General features: G+C 41.5%; 1 protein-coding gene across 1 annotated transcript in view; it reads left to right on the top strand.

Annotated features, from left to right (window-relative positions):
• The window catches only part of LOC110014374 (gastrula zinc finger protein XlCGF57.1), a 526,943-nt gene that overhangs the window by 170,571 nt on the left and 337,398 nt on the right, over window positions 1-18,974 (top strand). The window lies entirely within an intron of this gene.

Below are 18,974 nucleotides of genomic sequence, written 5' to 3'. Positions count from 1 at the left end.
CCATAGCAACATACACAGTGACATTTGAGAAGTGCAAAGAAGTTCATAGGATTTACGGAAAGTGTGCAATAATTACTTAAAAGTAGGCAGGTGCATACATTTGGGCACTCTTGTTGTGTTATTGAATTTAAAAACTTCAGCACAAAAAATTGTAACACAAAATATGATAAGATACGCTCATCGACCCTTGACCTACATACACAGGTAAAGCCGATCATGAGATTTAAGGTATTGTATTTAAGGTTGCCAGTTGCAAGTTGTTCTCATTGAATCTTCTCATATAAGCAGAGCTGAAGGACGGTGATAACAGTAAGTCAACCCACAGACCAGTTCCACAGACCTACAACATGATCTTACTGAAGATGGTGTCACTGTGCATCCATCAACTATTCAGCGCACTTTGCACAAGGAGATGCTTCATGGAAGAGTAATGCGATGAAAGCCTTTTCTGCTCACATTCCACAAACAGAGTGGCTTGAGGTATGCTAAAGCTTAACTTTAAACTTAAATGTTTCCAGACATTGCTGGTAAAGCCGTGGGTCTCGTTTGTGGAGCTAATGTGGTTTTAGTGAAAGAACCTGATCTAAGACGACACTGTGAGACTAAACATCCTAAGAACCTGAAAGACCTGAATGCAGAGCAGAAGATCCAGAAAGCAGAAGAGTCAGAGAAGAATGGGACACTTCAGCAGACGCTTTGCAGCCGTGCAGAATCCCAAAGTGATGCTGCTGTGAAAGCAAGTTTTATCACGGCAGAGGAGCCAGACCGTTTACCAACAGAGAAGTTCTGCTGAGTTGTTGGATGGAGGTGTTTGACGTCTGATGTCCAGACAAAAGCAAATCCAAGCAAACAGATGCCTGAGTAGAAATACGGTTGTTGGTGGAGTTTGGGAGATGGCCGCTGGTTTAAGAACACAGTTGAGTGAAAGAAGTAAAGTAGGTAAGTATTGCAGACTTTCTGACTGTGGATCAAAGTCCTGACATGACTGATACGGCACAGCTGGACATCTTCATCCGGAGAGTGGACTCCAATTTTTCTTCTTACAGAAGAAATAATGGACATTAAATCGATACACGGGACAAAGATATTTTTGAAAATGTTTGTCAAAGTGGAACTGTCACGAAACAAACTTGTTGCACTAGCAACTGATGGAGCAGCGGCTATGTGTGGTGGAAAAAAGTTCACTAGTGGGAAGGATGTGAGTAAAGATCCAGGAGGAGAAGTGTACTGGTGAGTTGACAATAGATCACTGCATCATCCACCAAGGAGCACTGTGTGGCAAAGTCCTGAAGATGGACTATAGAATGAGCTCTGGAACACAAACTGTAAACGTTATTTGAGCTAAAGATTTGAATCACCAGCAGTTTTACTCCTTCATGCAGGAGACAGATTCGGAGTATACTGACATTCCTGATGTTACAGAGATGCGTTGTAGAGATGTGACATTCAGGAGTTAATCAAATCTTTTAAGCGGATCATTAACATTAATGATGGGAATCAAGTCATGATTCCCTTTTTTGGTCTTTTAACCTCCCTCCCTGACTTTCACACGTTCACATAAATGCTCAGACAAGCTTCTCCTTCTTATTTCAGATGCAAATATCACATGAGTTGTGCACATCCGATATACCTGAACACCTCTGTAATAAAAGAAAAAACGGAGCCTCAGAGTTACAGCGAGTGCAGTCAGCAGCAGCACACAGGAAGGTAGGAAAGAGGTGAGGTCTCAGTTGTTGTTCTGTACTCATTTCATCAGTCAGTTATCTGTACTCATTATTTTTATCTGAAAACAACTGAAACATGGAGTCTGACCTCAGAGTCTGTAGTCTACATTCTGGATTCTCCAGAAAACCACACAGATAAAGAACTCTTGAATCCTGCAGGTTGTTCCAGCTCAGGTCCAGTTCTGTCAGATTGGACGGGTTTTTCTTCAGAGCTGAGCCCAGAGCTTCACAGCTGATCTCTGACAAACTGCAGTTCTCCAACCTGCAATCAGAGAGAAGAGTGTGTTCAGAAGCAGTGATGCAGCTGGAGGTCCAGGCACTTCATTCTCTTGCTGCTTTTCTTTGGCAAAACACAGACATGCCGCCAATTTCGACTCTGGGTTGATGTCATGAAATGGATGGCACCTACATAGAGCGAACGGCGGAGCCTCAAAGATTGAGTCGTCTTACTTCTGAGGAAGAAAATTAGCTCAAAAAAAGAATGCATATTTCATGAATATAATATATTATCTAATTACAAATCAATCATTATAACCATCTTCAATAATAGATTATATATATATATATATATATATATATATATATATATATATATATATATATATATATATACACATTATAGTAAGCTAATACTGTGAAATAAAAAAGGGTCCATAATTTGTCGATCGTCCAAGGTTGGTATTCCTTCTTTTGCTTATTAATAGCCGTTCTTTTGGGTTTAACTCTTGTGCTATCCTAGGCACTTTAACATTGGGAGTTGGGTCATCTAGACCCACTAGGCAGTGCGCTGTCTTCAATGATTTGTGATCTTCACTGGTGTCCATGGATTACATGAAATCTTTTCACCTTTATCCACCTTTGTCATAGGGAGAACACGTCAATGTAAGGATCAGGTCATCTGGACCTCATAGGATAGCACAAGGGTTAAGCAGAGTTTATAGTTCTCTTTGATGTTATATCTGCAGACATTAGATTAAGGTCCATATCCTTCTTCGGCTGATATCAGCGGCGCTGAAAGTTGAGGTCAAGTTGTCCGCAGGTCAGAACTTTGCTGAAAATCAGGGTCACTTCAGACTTTTGGAGAAAGCGATGAATCCAGGCGTCATATTTCTTGAAATTATATTTTGCTCTTTGACTTATTACTGCCTGTTGGTTCAGACGACCGTGATCAAACACTTCTCAAAGTCCTTTATGGTGTTCATAACCAGAACATTGGACCGGTCCGGTGCACCGAGTGGTTTGACGTAAATCCTGCAGCCTTTAACCCAAATGTTCAGAATCTGCTTACGCTTCCTGAGGAGCCTGGCATGTTTGGCGATTTCAGCATTCCTTCTGGTCAGATGGTCGTTCAGATAAACAGCAGATCCCTTCAGATTCCTCCTTTGATTCATCAGAGCTAGCTTGTGTTTGTGATTCACAAACCTGATGAGTATCGCTGATTTATCCGTCTCCTTTCTCCTGGGGAGCGGGTGGCAGGTCTCCATGGTATTTAGATCCAGGGAAATCCCTTTAGATGTGAGAAATGATTCCACTTGGTGTTCCAGAGTTTCTCCATTGCTCTCCATTTCAGAAGACTACTAGCAATGCTAGCGCTAGTAGTATTAGCCATGCTAACTCCAGCTGCATTTAGCCTTCCCCGAGGTTTGATCGATAATCCAGTGAGAATGACATTATTCATCCTCGCCTGTTGTTCCATGTTGTCCAGTCTTTTCTCCATAATCTTGAACAGATTATCACGTTGCTCGTTTTGAGCACGGAGTCTTCGAAACTCTTGAACTAGCTCCGTGAGAGGAGCTAGCTTAGCATGGATTTCGTCGAGTGCAGCTTTGAAGTCATCACCATTACTTGTTGCTTGGTTTTTCTTCTGAGGCATGGTCGGCTGTCTTTCTTAGAGATAATCCGCGTTTTTCAGTCGATTGATGATCGTTGAAATAACTAAGTCGCTCGAAAATCTCTTGAGAGAGCAGCCGGCAGGCAATATGTGTCCGTTCATTAACCTGGAACCGGAAGCCATCCATAAGTGGCGGGCCGGATCTGGTCTGCGGGCCGTAGTTTGACCACCCCTGGTATAGACCCTTTAAGTATCTTTTTGATCAGTTTGTCAGTAAAAAGTCCCTTTCTAAACCTGAACTGAACTTCCATAAAGACTCACTGATGGGACTGAAAGTGAGGACTGAAACTTTGCTGCCTCAGCAGAAAGAAGACAGTTTTACTAAAGGTCCAAAGTCTCAGTTTCAGTTCATGTCAGTGACTGTAGCTAAAAGAAGATTGGAACGTTGTCCTGGAGGATCTGCAGGAATGAAGCATGTTTTGATGCTGCTAAAGAATCAAAAAAGAGAACTTCCAAAGAGATTTGATTTTGTCTTCTGAAGGATGAAGAACCACTTTTTTTTAAACCCTTGTGCTATCCTAGACACTTTAACATTGGGAGTGAGGTCATCTAGACCCACTAAACAGTGCGCTAAACCTTTTTTTTCAATGATTTGTGATCTTCACTGGTGTCCATGGATTACATGAAATCTTCTTCACCTTTATCCACCTGTGTCATGCTAGGGTGAACACGTCAATGTAAGGATCAGGTCATCTGGACCTCATAGGATAGCACAAGGGTTATGGATTTGATTTCTCTGGTGTTGTTGCTCTGCCTGAAGGAACATCTGTGTTTGAAGGACCTTCATGACCAGGGCTGCTGCTGAACTAGAGCAGATAGTTAACGGCACATTTGATTGGGAGAGATCCTGGTCAGCATTAAGTTCTTCTTCAGTTTCTTGGTTTGCTGATCAAACGGTCTTCCTTTGGCCAGGTAGCTCCGCCCACAGCCTTGAACATAAACTACATGCAGAGGTTCTTCACTCTAAACCAGCAAAGATTTGGTGTCTGTTGAAGCACCAGGACTGAGAACCAGAAGCTAACCTAAAGACTATGTGACATGAAAGACCTGGTTCTGATCCAAGCTCAGTTCTGAATAATCACTAGAACCAGGTCTGTGGGAAAGACCTGTCAGTCTGCTGTAGTTTGATCTCCTCATATCTCTTCATGAGAAGCTGCTGCTCTGTGGGTCAGAAATCTGCTGCAACTGTTTGTCCTTTGAAATCTGCAGTTCTGTTATTGATTCATGTTTTCTTAAAATAACACAGAGACCACGAACTTCTCCCACATATCGACACCTGGATGGACTTAAGTTCTCCTGTTTAGTCTGGTGCAAAAAACCAGGATAACATTTGTAACCATCAGATAAGGAAAAACCAGGAATTTTTAATTTAAGCAGTATGTCGTTTTCTTTTCACTTCTATGCAACAGTCTTCTGCTGGTTCTTCTGCACTGATGTCTATTTAACACTTTCTCCTGAAACAGAGAAAAACAGACATAACTTTTGTAGAGAATCAACATTGGAATGAAACCTGACCTGAGAGTCTCCAGTTTACAGTCTGGACTATTTAGTCCAGCAGACAACGCCTTCACTCCTGAATCCTGCAGCTTGTTTTTACTCAGGTCCAGATCTCTGAGCCTGGAGGACTGAGAGCTGAGAACTGACGACAGAGCTATGCAGCTTCTCTCTGAGAGATTACAGCAACTCAGTCTGAAGAAGACAAAAACAAACAGCAGTTATTGAAACTATTGTTTTCAGTCAAATTCATTTGTTTACTGAAGGTGATTTTCCTGAGAGTTCTTACAGAGCTTTGTTGGAGGCTTTGATCACTGGCAGCAGCCTCAGAAGAGTCTCCTCTGAAGCAGAGTATTTCTGCAGGTTAAACTCTTCCAGATCTTCTTCTGATGACAGTAAGATGAAGACCAGAGCAGACCACTGAGCAAGAGACAGTTTATCTGTGGAGAGACGTCCTGACCTCAGGAACTGTTGGATCTCCTCCACTAAAGAACCATCATTCAGTTCATTCAGACAGTGGAACAGGTTGATGCTTTTCTCTGCAGGCAGATCCTCACTGATCTTCTCCTTGATGAACTGGACTGTTTCCTGATTGGTCTGTGAGCTACTTCCTGTCTGAGTCAGCAGACCTTGTAGGAAATTCTGATTGGTCCGCAGTGAAAGACCCAGGAGGAAGCGGAGGAACAAGTCCAGGTGTCCGTTTGGACTCTGTAAGGCCTTCTTCACAGCACTCTGGTAGAACTGGACTGAGCTGCTTTTTTTCAGTTTGAGAATCTTTAAGGATTTTTTCTTCTGTTCTTCCTCCATGAGGTTGAGTCCAGAGGTGATGAAGGTCCGGTGGACATGAAGAGCAGCCAGAAACTCCTGAACACTCAGATGGATGAAGCAGAAGACTTTGTCCTGGTACAGGCCTCTCTCCTCTCTAAAGATCTGTGTGAACACTCCTGAGTACACTGAGGCTGCTCTGATATCGATGCCACACTCTGTCAGGTCAGATTCATAGAAGATCAGGTTTCCTTTCTGCAGCTGCTCAAAAGCCAGTTTTCCCAGAGACTCGATCATCTTCCTGCTCTCTGGACTCCAGTGAGGATCTGTCTCAGCTCCTCCATCATACTTGACCTTCTTGACTTTGGCCTGAACCACCAGGAAGTGGATGTACATCTCAGTCAGGCTCTTGGGCAGCTCTCCTCCCTCTCTGCTCTTCAGCAGATCCTCCAGAACTGTAGCAGTGATCCAGCAGAAGACTGGGATGTGGCACATGATGTGGAGGCTTCTGGATCTCTTGATGTGGGAGATGATCCTGCTGGCCTGCTCTTCATCTCTGAATCTTTTCCTGAAGTACTCCTCCTTCTGTGGATCATTGAACCCTCTGACCTCTGTCACCATGTCAACAGACACAGCAGGGATCTGATTGGCTGCTGCAGGTCGTGTGGTTATCCAGAGGCGAGCAGAGGGAAGCAGGTTCCCCCTGATGAGGTTTGTCAGCAGATTAGCCACCGAGGTGGACTTTCTAGGGTCCTTTAGGATCCAAGTCTTGTGGAAGTCCAGAGGAAGTCGACACTCATCCAGACCATCAAAGATGAAGAGGACCTGGAAATGTTCAAAGCTGCAGATTCCTGCTTGTTTGGTTTCAGGGAAGAAGTGATGAACAAGTTCCACCAAGCTGAACTTCTCCTCTTTCAGCACATTCAGCTCTCTGAAAGTGAATGGAAATGTGAAGTGGAGGTTCTGGTGGGCTTTGCCTTCAGCCCAGTCCAGAGTGAACTTCTGTGTTAAGACTGTTTTCCCGATGCCAGCCACTCCCTTAGTCATCACGGTTCTGATTGGTTCTTGTCTTCCATCTGGGAGTTGGAAGAGCTCTTCTTGTCTGATGCTTGTTTCTGCTCTGTCTGCTTTCCTGGAAGCTGCTTCAATCTGTCTGACCTCATGTTCTTCATTCAGCTCTCCTCTTCCTCCCTCTGTGATGTAGAGCTCTGTGTAGATCTCATTCAGAAGGGTTGGGCTTCCTGCTTTAGTGATCCCCTCAAACACACACTGGAACTTCTTCTTCAGACCAGATTGGACTTCATGTCGACAAACTGCAGCAGAAGATCCTGAATGAAGACAACAAACAGTAAATCAACTCTCTGCAGCCCTGAATGATGAGGGTTTGAATCCCTGTGGTTCCTTGTGTTCAGACATCAGTAAATCTTCATTTCTCAGCAGCTGAAACCTTCAGAGAAACCCTCTTACTGCTCTGCAGTTCATCAGCCAGCTCCTCCTGCTTCATTCTCCTCAGGAAGTTCACTGTGATCTTCATTTGTGACTCTCTGCTGCTTCTCAGCCCTTCATCTTCATCTTCCAGCTCCTCCTCATCCTCTCTGTGACTCAGAAGCTTCTGGATCTTCTTCAGCTCCTTCTTGACAAAAGTGACAATGTTGTCCTCCAGCAGCTGCAACAGAATTCCAGATGAATGAGCCAATCAGAGTGAAGTCATGGAGCCAAACATCAGCTCCATGTTGGACACACTGACAGTCCACTGGTGTCCAAAGTGCAGCATGGAGACGACTGTGGACAGAATGATGGAAAAGTAGTTGTTGTTCATGTACAGACCAGAAAGATGGAGTCCAGCTGTGTTTGATGCTGCTTGACAGACAGACCACTGGGAGTCTCTGAGCTCTGCTGGTCCAGTCTGTGGAGAATCAGCAACAATCAGATCCAACTGGACCCACTGGTGTCCTGCAAACACTCAGTAAAATCTACAAGATCTATTCTGTGTTTGTGGAAAAGCTCCAACACTCACTGCTGCACATACAGTCAGGACCATAAATATTTGGACAGAGACAAATTCTTTCTAATTTAGTTTCTGTACATTACCATAGTGAATTTTTAATAAAACAACTCAGATGCCATTGAAGTGCAGACTTTCAGCTTTTATTCCATGGGTTGAACAAAAAGATTGCATAAAATGTGAAAAACTAAAGCATTTTTTAAACATAATCCCTTCATTTCATGGGCTCGTAAGTAATTGGACAAATTCCCCCAGTCCCGGCTGGGGGACCTTAAACAGAACAACAATGGGGGACTTTTCTGTGTAGAGTTTGCGTGTTCTCCCCATGCATGCATAGGTTTTCTCCGGGGACTCCGGCTTCCTCCCACCATTCAAAAACATGCTTCAGAGGTTGATTCGTCACTCTAAAGTGTCCCTAGGTGTGAGTGTGACTGGGTGTGTGATTTTGAGCCTGCGACAGACTGGCAACCTGTCCAGGGTGTCTTCCCCCCTGCCTTCGCCAGTAAGTGGCCGGGATATGCTCCGGCAACCCCGTGACCCCGAAAGGGGAAAACGGAAGAAGATGAATGAAATGAAATTATTGAAAACAAAATGGTCATTACTAATTTTTGGTTGAAAAGCCTTTGTTGGCAATGAAAGCCTGAACTCATGGACATCACCAGATGCTGGGTTTTCTCCTTCTGAATGCTCTGCCAGGCCTTTACTGCAGCGGCTTTCAGTTGCTGTTTGTTTGGTGGGCCTTTCTGTCTGAAGTTTAGTCTTCAACAAGTGAAATGCTGCTCAATTGGGTTAAGATCAGGTGACTGACTTGGCCGTTCAAGAATATTCCACTTCTTTGCTTTAATAAACTCCTGAGTTGCTTTGGCTCTATGTTTTGGGTTGTTGTCCATCTGTATTATGAAACGCCGCCCAATCAGTTTGGCTGCATTCACCTGGATCTGCGCAGACAGTATGTCTCTGAACACCTCAGAATTCATTGGGCTGCTTCTGTCCTGTATCACGTCATCAATAAACACTAGTGACCCAGTGCCACTAGCAGCCATGCACACCCAGACCATCACACTGCCTCCACAGTGTTTTACTGATGATGTAGTGTGCTTTGGATCATGAGCTTCTCCACGCCTTCTCCAGACTTTTCTCCAGACTTTTCTACTTTCATGCAGTCTTCTTTTCATGGTAGACTTGGATATTGATCCGCCAACACTCTCCTGGAGAGTGTTGTTCACTTGGTTGGCTGTTGTGAACGGGTTCCTCTTCACCATGGAAATGATTCTGTGATCATCCACCACTGTTGTCTTCTGTGGACGTCCATGTCTTTTTGCGTTGCTGAGTTCACCAGTGCTTTCTTTCTTTCCCAGGATGTACCACACTGTTGATTTTACCACTCCTAATACTGTAGCAATTTCCGGCATGTTTTCTTTTGTTTTCTCAGCTTAATGATGGCTCCTTTCACCTGCATGGAGAGCTCCTTTGACCGCATGTTGTCTGTTCACAGCAAAATCTTCCAAATGCAAGCACGAGTCCTCTAATCAACTCCAGGCCTTTTATCTGCTTCACTCATAATGACATAACAAGGGAATTGCCCACACCTGCCCATGTCATAGCATGGAAGTCAATTGTCCAAGTACTTAGAAGTCCAAAAAATGAAGGGATTGTGTTTAAAAAATGCTTTAGTTTTTCACATTTTATGCAATCTTTTTGTTCAACCCATGGAATAAAAGCTGAAAGTCTGCACTTCAATGGCATCTGAGTTGTTTTATTTAAAATTCACTGTGGTAATTTACAGAAACAAACTTAGAAAGAATGTGTCTCTGTCCAAATATTTATGGTCCTGACTGTATAAAGATAGAAATGTCTGTGAGGAAAAACATTTCCATACAGCTCACCTCTCTGCACCAGAAGATGATTTAAAGTCGATAATAAGACCCTTTGACTTGTCACTCCTGAAGGACACACAGCTGGGTTCAAATCCAGATCCAGTTCTGAGTCTCTGATGGATCCTGATAGAAAAACACTTGTTTTATTGGAAGTACCAGTTTCTTTCATTATGGTGTTTGACTTCTTTTGGATTTGGATCATCTTAGATCATAAATACATCATGAATGCTGTGGTTTTCAGAACAGCAATGATTCCAACATTCATTCTGACTCACAGATGAATCAGAGTTACAGTTTACTGGATCATTGATTCTCATTTAGACCAGAAGAAAATGAAGAAGTTAATGTTTGAGTTTGTTGATGAGACCAAGAAATACGTTCTATTTACAGTTTTAATGGAGTCCAACCATTATCCATCAATATTTTATATTTTCTCTGGTTGCTTTATTAGATCAACTGTCTGAAAGACTTTCATTTGAGCATTCGACTGAGCTTTTTCTCTTCTGGTCGAAACAGTTGAGCAAATCAAAAAAATGTTAAAAGATTCATTTCTGTTTAATGTTTCTCCAACATCTCTGCTCTCAGAGACTCTCAGAAGACTCAACTGAAAAGATCTCATCACACACATGATGCTCCAAGTGAGTCTGATCAGAGAGATCCAGAACTGAACCAAACCAATATGGATTCCATAGGCCATGTTTTGCATATTTGGTTTGGCAAAGGTTTTACGTTGAATGCCCTTCCTGAAACAACCCTCTGTATGTATCCAGTCTTGGGACCAGCAAAGTGATACCCTGACTTGGGCCTCTTCATGGCTGCATTATTTCCCAATATCATATGGTATTAATATTATAAATTGTACATATTTGCAAACCAACATGAATCTTGCTCCAACAACATGTATCTGACAAACACTTACTGTTTCACTCTTGAACGACTTTTTTTGAACATATTTAAATAATCCTCTGATATGTCACTCCTGTTGGACCCCCAGCTGGATTCAGATCCAGATTCAGATCCAGGTCCAGGTTGGTTCCTGTGAAGAATGAAGGTTGCTGGTGTGAGTGCTGAGCTCTGACATGGAGAAGATCATGGACAATTGGAAGATCTTCATCTCACGTCTGAGCTTTGCTCTGGTTGTCATGGTTACCATCTCTGCTTTTAGAGGGAGGGGCTCCCTCCTGTGGTTCCTCCCACTGATCCATGCTGCTGGATTCACTGGATCCACATCAGCTCACACACACCTTCCTCCTTCACCTGTAGAGGAAACCCTCCTCATCATCATCTGTACATCAGGATCAAGTTTCTGCTTTGGAGCTTCATTTTCAATCCTCAACATCTTCATCAAACCTTTGTTTGCTGCAGCCAGCAGAAAAGTCTTTCTTCTTTGATCAGATGATGATTCAAATGTTCTGAGAAGTTCTGTCTGCAGCAGGATCAGGACTCTGATCCCAGCAGGACTCTGTGGATCTGAACCAACTTCTGTTCTGATGTTTGTCTTGGACTAAAACTAAATATCTGGATGAGCTCAGAGTTTCCTTACTGACATTTGACCTTTGACCTGTTGTCCTTCATGTCCAAATTCAAGTCGAGCTGCTATGAAGAAAATCTATGAAAGGAGTTGAAATCCAAACGGATTGAAGAAGAATTAAAGCAACATCAGAGCAAAAGCAGCAGAAAAGGATCAAAGCTGTTCAGATGTTCTTAGTCACATGAGAGCCTGTCGTTTCATCTGATGAAGAGGAAGATCAGATCTTCAAGCTGCACTTCCTATTCTGCCCTGCAGAGGTCAGTGTTTGAAGAGTCCTAAAGTCTGTCTGTTTTCAGATGAGCTCATGGTCTCCACCTGCAGAAGTGAAGATCTTCACTTTGTTTCTTTGTTTGGTTGAAAGATGAAAAAATAACCAAAGAAAGAAAAATCCCAACCAGATCAAATGGGATTGGAAAAGCTGAAGCTCAGATGATTGATCCTCCTTTCAACTCCTCCAAATCATTTCATCACTTCATGATCCAGAACTCCAAACTACTGCTGGATCAATGGAATCTGATCTCAGCCAGGATCCTTTAGGATTCCAACAAAGAGGCTCCCAGCTGAGTCCTAACATTCAAGAACTTCTTCTGAAAGCCTTTGAAATGCAAACATCCACATTCTTTCCATCCCAGCTGTTCCATCAACTCACCCCTCTGTCACAAATGCAGCTGTTCTTTCTTTGACTTCTTCCTCTGGATTTTCTGAACAGTTTTGTGTCCCTGAAGTCCAACCGGCTCCAGTTTCAAACCGGTTCTGAATGCATAAAGCAGATTCCTGTGGACTTTGGACATGAGGCACATGGTCTGATCCTAAAGCAGATCTTAAATTTGGTTAATCTTTTATGCAGTCTAGAGGTTTCTTTGTAATCATTGACTGGATTTATGATTTGATTGTTTTCTTCTGTAAAACATCAACGGATTTGGAGTTTTTTCTCTTTCTGTTTCTCCAAACATCACATGATGGATGGAAGTTTGAAGGAGCTGGATCAGAAAAAACAGACTTTTCTACTCTGTTTACATTTACCTTTATTTCTCTTTTCTTCTCATTTTCTTTTAGTTTGACCCAAAACTCCTCAATCTGGATTCCTGAAGCGTCTTTGAAAGTCCGATGTTTGAGAGTCTCTATCAGGGTTGAGTTTGTGAAAAAGACCTTCAGGATTTCAGGAGGGAAACATTTCAAATCTGGTTCTGGATTCTTCTGCCTGATGAAGGTCTGACAGACAAACCCTGCAGGAAGAAACCAGCTGCATTTGCAGGTTCAGACCCTTTGCTCCAAAGTCTGTTTCCATGGCAACAGCAGGTCGTCAGCTGGTTCCACCCACAGCAGACTGAGAAACAATTTTTTCCAAAGCTGTCTCCTTTGAACATGTATGTAAGACTACACTGTAAATAGACTCATCCCTAAATGCAAATATATAATATTCCTGTACATTTATAATCAGTCAACCAGGAAATCTGGACAAACTGTTTATAGTAGTACTATCTTGTATATTGTATTCATATCTAACTTATATTTATGACATGTTTCTATCCTGCACTTTACTGCTTGTTGCACTTTGGTTAGACACAAACTGCATTTCGTTTCCTTGTACCCGTTTTTCTGTGTCATGACAATAAAGCTGAATCTAATCTAATCTCTTTTATAGCAGAACAGAGCCGCTCAGAGGTCAGCTGCTGCACTTTTCCGTGGCTGCTGTCCTCCACCGCTGACATGCCCACAGGACACCTGAGCTCCACCCCCCAGCAGAGTCTGTGTGGGAGCTTCACTCTGCAGACGCTCACATGAGCAGAACCCTCAGCTTCTCCTCTTCCTCTCTGCTGCTCCTTCAGGGGGCAGGAGGAGGCGTCACCTCCAGACAGCTCAGATCTTCTGAGGATTGGGCTGTTAATCCTCCTGTTATGTTCATTTGTGAGGAACAGAGATGATGTTCCTGGGTCAATTTGACCTGCTGCATGTTTTATTAATCAAAAGATATCTGAAAACCAAAAACAAGCAGTGATAATAATTAGTAAGGGAGTTATTAATGAAATATTCAATCAAAACTTAGTGAAATTGTGTTCCTTACCTCTAACAGGTAGTGGTTCAATTATTAGATAATTCACTCGTTTTTCTTAAAAATATACATGTTCAAACTTTTTTCAAATTTTTCACTACTGTATTACTTTTAAAAGACTAACATATAAAATACAATACTTTTACATAAAATTGAAACATAATCTTGAAATTTTGTTTTACATTCATGCACTGTGAACCAGAAAAAAACAAAATCACAATACAACAGACAAACAATTGCAATATGAAGTTGTGTGTGTGTCTATACATTTACACAGCACAAAAGTGACCAGTCATCACATTGTGTTTTGCGCAAATTAATTTTGCACATTTTGCACAGGTCATGCTTGTCTCGACCTGGATCCTGTCTCCGGCTCGACTCCGCGCCCCCGGCCATCCCCCCAGCTCCATTTGGATTAAGCTCATCTGCTGGACTTTAAATATGTAGTTGTAGGGTTAGATAAGTTAATTCTTCTTTATGAGTTCTGGTAAATTGCCTGTCAGTCCTGGGGGAGGATCCCTCCTTCATGTGGGCACCAATGAGGATTCTTTGGTTTTTCCGGAATCTTTTTTTTTTTAGGAGTTTTTCCTTACCGGGAAAGGGGGTCTAAGGGCAGGGATGACCGTTTAGTTTAGTCAGTTTGTTAGTTAATTTTAGTATTTTCCTAATGAATTCTATTTATTCATGATCCTTTTGATTTTATGTTTTACTTTTTCAATTACCGATACGAAGCCCATCAAGACGACTGTTGTTGTGTGTTAGGGCTATACAAATAGAATAGAACTGAACAGAACTGAACTGAACTGAACTGGATTGAATTGAGTTGACATGGTCACATGAGTCACTGCCATTCTCTGCAGAACATTGACAACAGCAAACATGTTGGAATCTCTTTAACTTGATGACATTTTCCAGTCAAAGGAATCATCCAGATCTTTCTTCACGTCCACAAACTCACAAACTTGGTTTTCATCTTTCAGCTTCACAGCAGATCAAACTCAGCTGTCAGAGAGTCCGACTGAAAACTGGAAGTTACTCACATCAACTCTGCAGATCTTCAACCTGAAGGAAACGGTTGTCATGGTGACCTGCAGACTTTACAGACACAGCATCATGAGGGTTTAGAGGTGTCTTCGTGGTACGGGATAAAGGGCTCAATGTTCAGCTGCTGATTAGATCAGGTCATCAGTGACCTCAGAGCTCTGAGATCTTTCTGCAACACCAACATGTTCTTTGTTGGTTCCTGTTGACCTTTGATGGTTTGTGAGGAAACATCAGGAAAGTCATTTTCTCCTTCCAGATTTTTTCACATTTCCACTGAGCTCCAACCTTCAAAGCTCCTTCAGGTCAGAATTCCTCCTTTGGACCAAAGAAAACCAATCATTGGAGACGTTTGACCAAAAGACTCACATTTGTTCTTCAGTTAGTGAGAAACAAACCAGGAAGAATCCTGCAAGTTCGTTCTTCATTCTTCAACTTTAGACTTTTCTTCACAGCAGAAGAACTTCCTGAACTCAATAGAAAACATCAGAACATAGAAACAGTGACACCCTGTGGACAAAACTTCATGATGTCACACAGAAAGAGACCAGTGAAGGAGAACAAACCTGCAGAAGACAAACATCTGGATCATTGTCTCCTCTTTCTTCGGCTCATCTGGATCCTCCATGAATAAAAAACAAAGCTACAGCAGAGCTGTTCCACCACCAAACAATAGGAGGCGCACTGAGCTGAAAGAAAAAAACCGAGAGGCGCCTTGGGGATACGGAGCGACCTTTGACCTTAGAGAGAAATGAAAGAAGAAGCTTTGAAAGTGAAGAATATTCTGCTCAGATGAAGCTCTTTGATTATGTCTGCAGATATGATCTGTGGCTGCAATGACAGAACTTCATGCACACGCGTGCACGTTCAATCCAGCGTGTGCGTGAAGGTTTGCGGCGCTCTAACAGAGAGCTTTGAGGGGAGGGAGGAGTGAAGCAGGGCCATCCTCTGATTGTTCTCCAATCTTCTGCAGGTTCTGATCTGCTTATTTTTGATACGTCACAACCTTCAGAACCAGAATCCTCAGCCTCTGCTTTCTTCCCAGAACTGCTGGTTCTGAAGCTTCCTTCAGTTTCTGCTTCACTTCCTGTCAGAGTAGCACTCCCACTGCATCAGAATGAAGAGGATCCACCCTCATCTTCACCCTGTCTTCATGGATCCAGAGTCTGCAGGACAATCCACAAACATCCTGCAGACTCTGAGAGGCAGATCACCTCCAAGAGGACTTCTGTATCAACCTGTCATTCACTCTGAAGCCCCGCCCCTTCCATCACATTTTTTTTTTTTTTTTTTTTTTTTTTCCACAATGTGTCAAAAGCAAACAAATCCCCTCACAATACAGAATGTGGAAAAAATGGACATCCCCGAAGCAGCTGCTTATTATTAGGGGTCCAGCATATTAAACAAGCATTAAAGTACAGAAGATGAATGGCGGAAGAAAAAAGAAAAGAAAAGGAAATGAAAACAATCACATAAATAAAATACAATAATGGTATGAGAAAATGATGGTAATATAGTGGAAAGCGTTGGACAATGGAACAATGAATTCGAACAACATAGACTCAGGCGTGTGGCCATATAAGTGTCAACAGAGAGAAATCACGAACACATTACTAGGTGGTTTCGGTCGGGGCAGCATTTGTACAGTATGTTGACAATAATAGCAATTTCAGTTTCCTTTTAAACATATATATTGTGGCAGACTGTTTAACGTCATTGTCTAAAGTATTCCAAGTTTGTAGACCTCTAGTACAGACAGAGAAGCTTGTGCATTGTAACTTTCTGTTTTTGCCTTTTAGCATATGCTTTCCCCTGGTGTCATGGTGATAAGAGGGCGAAAAAAGTGGAATGAGGTCACACAAACGACTATTTAATTTATAAACAACACTGTACATTGTGCATGCATTATGATAAGTGTTGAGTTCCGGTGACTTAAGGAGGCTGTATCTGTGAAAGAGTGCATCCATTGGAGAATTTGGCATGGACCAGGTTATTGCTCTTATTTTGCTTTATTTTGTGTAATCTGGAGTTTTGCCGTGTAGGTAGAATATGTGTTATTCCATTTGATGTTACAGTAATTCAGGTGAGGCTCAAACAGGGATCTGTACAATGTTAGCAATGCATCTGATGGGAGAATGTGCCGAATCTTATAGAATAAACCAACAAATTTGGATAATTTTTTAACTAGTTCATCTATGTGTTTTTTTTAATTTATAAATTGATCTATATGGATTTCAAGAAATTTTATTGAGTCCACCTGTTGTAGAGATCGCCAATCTATATTTATGTTTAATTTCCTGTAGGTGGATTTGTGTCTGGATGTGTGGAATATGATAAAAAAGGTTTTGCTAGTGTTTAATGACAATTTATTGCATTTGAACCAAGTATCTACTTTTACTAGTTGTTCATTTAAGAGTTTTTCTAATAGGTCTATATTTCTATGTGCCAGAAATAAACTAGTATCGTCTGCAAAAAGTATTTTGTGGATGGCGCCGGAACAGTAAACAAAATCATTTATATAAATTATGAAGAGGAGTGGTCCCATTATGGATCCTTGTGGCACACCCGTTTGAATGTTGAGTTTATGTGATTTTAGTTCATCAACTTTTACATATTGCTCTCTTCCACAGATTTAACTTCTGAACCATTGGAGCGCTAATCCCCTGACCCCGTAATGCCTTAATTTGCTGAGTAATATTTCATGATCTATAGTGTCAAATGCCTTAGAAAGATCCAGAAAAACCCCATTACCATATTCACCTCTTTCAAAGGCATCATTAATTTCTTCTACAAGATCTAAGATAGAGCCATACCCGTGGTGCTGTTTTTCCTAAAGCCATATTGTTGAGGCACTAGTATATTGTGTTTTACAAAACAGTCTGATAATCTTGAGTACACAACTCGCTCAAATACTTTGGAAAGAATTGGCAGTATTGATATGGGTCTGTAATTTTTAATATCATTTTTGTCCCCAGACTTATATATGGGTATTATTTGAGCTATTTTAGTCATTTTTGGGACTATGCCATGTGTTAATGAAAGATTAATGGTGTAAGCGCGAGGTTCTGCAATGTCATTTACTGTGGCTTTAATGATATTACTACTTATGTTATCAGCACCAACTGTGTAGGACGATCTTAGCTTGTTTATAATATTTACCAGTTCTGATTTACAGGTGGGTTTTAGAAAGAATGAATTTGGGTAATTTCCCTGAAGGTAAACATTGTAATTGGCACCACCTGGTGGACAAATGTTTTGAGAAAGACTTTTCCCAACTGAACAGAAATAATTGTTAAAAATATCAGGTAAACTTAAATTGTTTGATTGACATTGCTTTAAAGAATCAGGGATGACTGTAGTTTTTGTTCTGCGGCTGAGAATGTCATTTAACACCCTCCAAGACTTTTTTTGATCTCCAGATGCAGCCTTCAGTTGTGTAGTAAAATGATTTTGTTTGCTTATTCGTAATAGTTTTGTTAGATTGTTATTATATATACATATATCCATCTGCTGTGTTTAGAAATTGGAGATGAATCCTGATCAAACCCTCAGACATTAAATGATTGGCTCAGAGATTCCGACTTTTTGACTTCCAGATCATTCAGATGAAATGATTGGATCAGTGTTTTTGTGAATTCACTTTGTTTCAGTTCAGAAAAATTAGAGAAAAGTTGGAAATCAGAACCTGTTTGGATTCAGAACCACGGTGAGGAGCTGAGATGTGGAGTCTAGTGACCGATCCGCCAACACTGACCCGTCAGCTCACGTGTGGAGCTCATAGAGTAAAACCCTGTGTCGTTGCACGTATCCATTTAAGAAAAGTCACATGACTCTTACAGCTACTGTGTCTGTGTGTCACAGAGGCGCCAAAGCTTTCAGATGGATCCCAGAAATAAGAGAAAGGTGTCCGCCGTGTGGGACTATTTTGATGTCATTCCGGCAAATAAAGGCATTAGTTTTTGTTTCATCCTGTTCTTCTCAGTTTCCTCTTGATCTAGCAGAATTCTTTTGCATTTCAAACTGACTCTTATTTGAAATTAATCATTTTACATTTTGTAGGTTAAATGTCGCATTTGTTTGGCAAAACTTTCATAGTTAAATAAAAGCTCCTCCTCAATGCTGATTCATTATAGAGCAAGGAATATGAATGAAGAAGTCACAACTATGTCCTATAATAAACACAGGTATTTCTATAAAAACATTCAGTAATTGTTGCTTTCTGAATAATAAATACATGAATTATTGTTGTTTTCATTGTTTCATTTGACCATCAAGCTTCCAGGAGGCATGTTTTGGACCAGATTTTAGCATCAAGGACTGCAAACTATTTAGCATTGAGAGTGAGGGCTTCAGGGAACTGCTTCAGGTCCTTGAGCCATCGTATGTTTTTTCCGACCAGAAGGGTTTGTTTAGAAAATTTGTTAGAAATTATTCATTTGAAATTTAATTGAGATATTGATTTGTCTTAATGTGGTTAAATTTTCAGACTGTTCAAGAAAAGGTGGGTAAGAAATATAAGTACAGCAAGCTGTGACAGTAAGTATAAAAGCTGATGTGCACATCTGTGAACATGGAGGCTTACTTGGCCCTTAC

The sequence above is a fragment of the Oryzias latipes genome, chromosome 2 (genome assembly GCF_002234675.1).
Source record: "Oryzias latipes chromosome 2, ASM223467v1".
Taxonomy (NCBI): domain Eukaryota; kingdom Metazoa; phylum Chordata; class Actinopteri; order Beloniformes; family Adrianichthyidae; genus Oryzias; species Oryzias latipes.
Note: the sequence above shows the minus strand (reverse complement) of the source record. Positions and strands in the feature narration are given on the sequence as shown.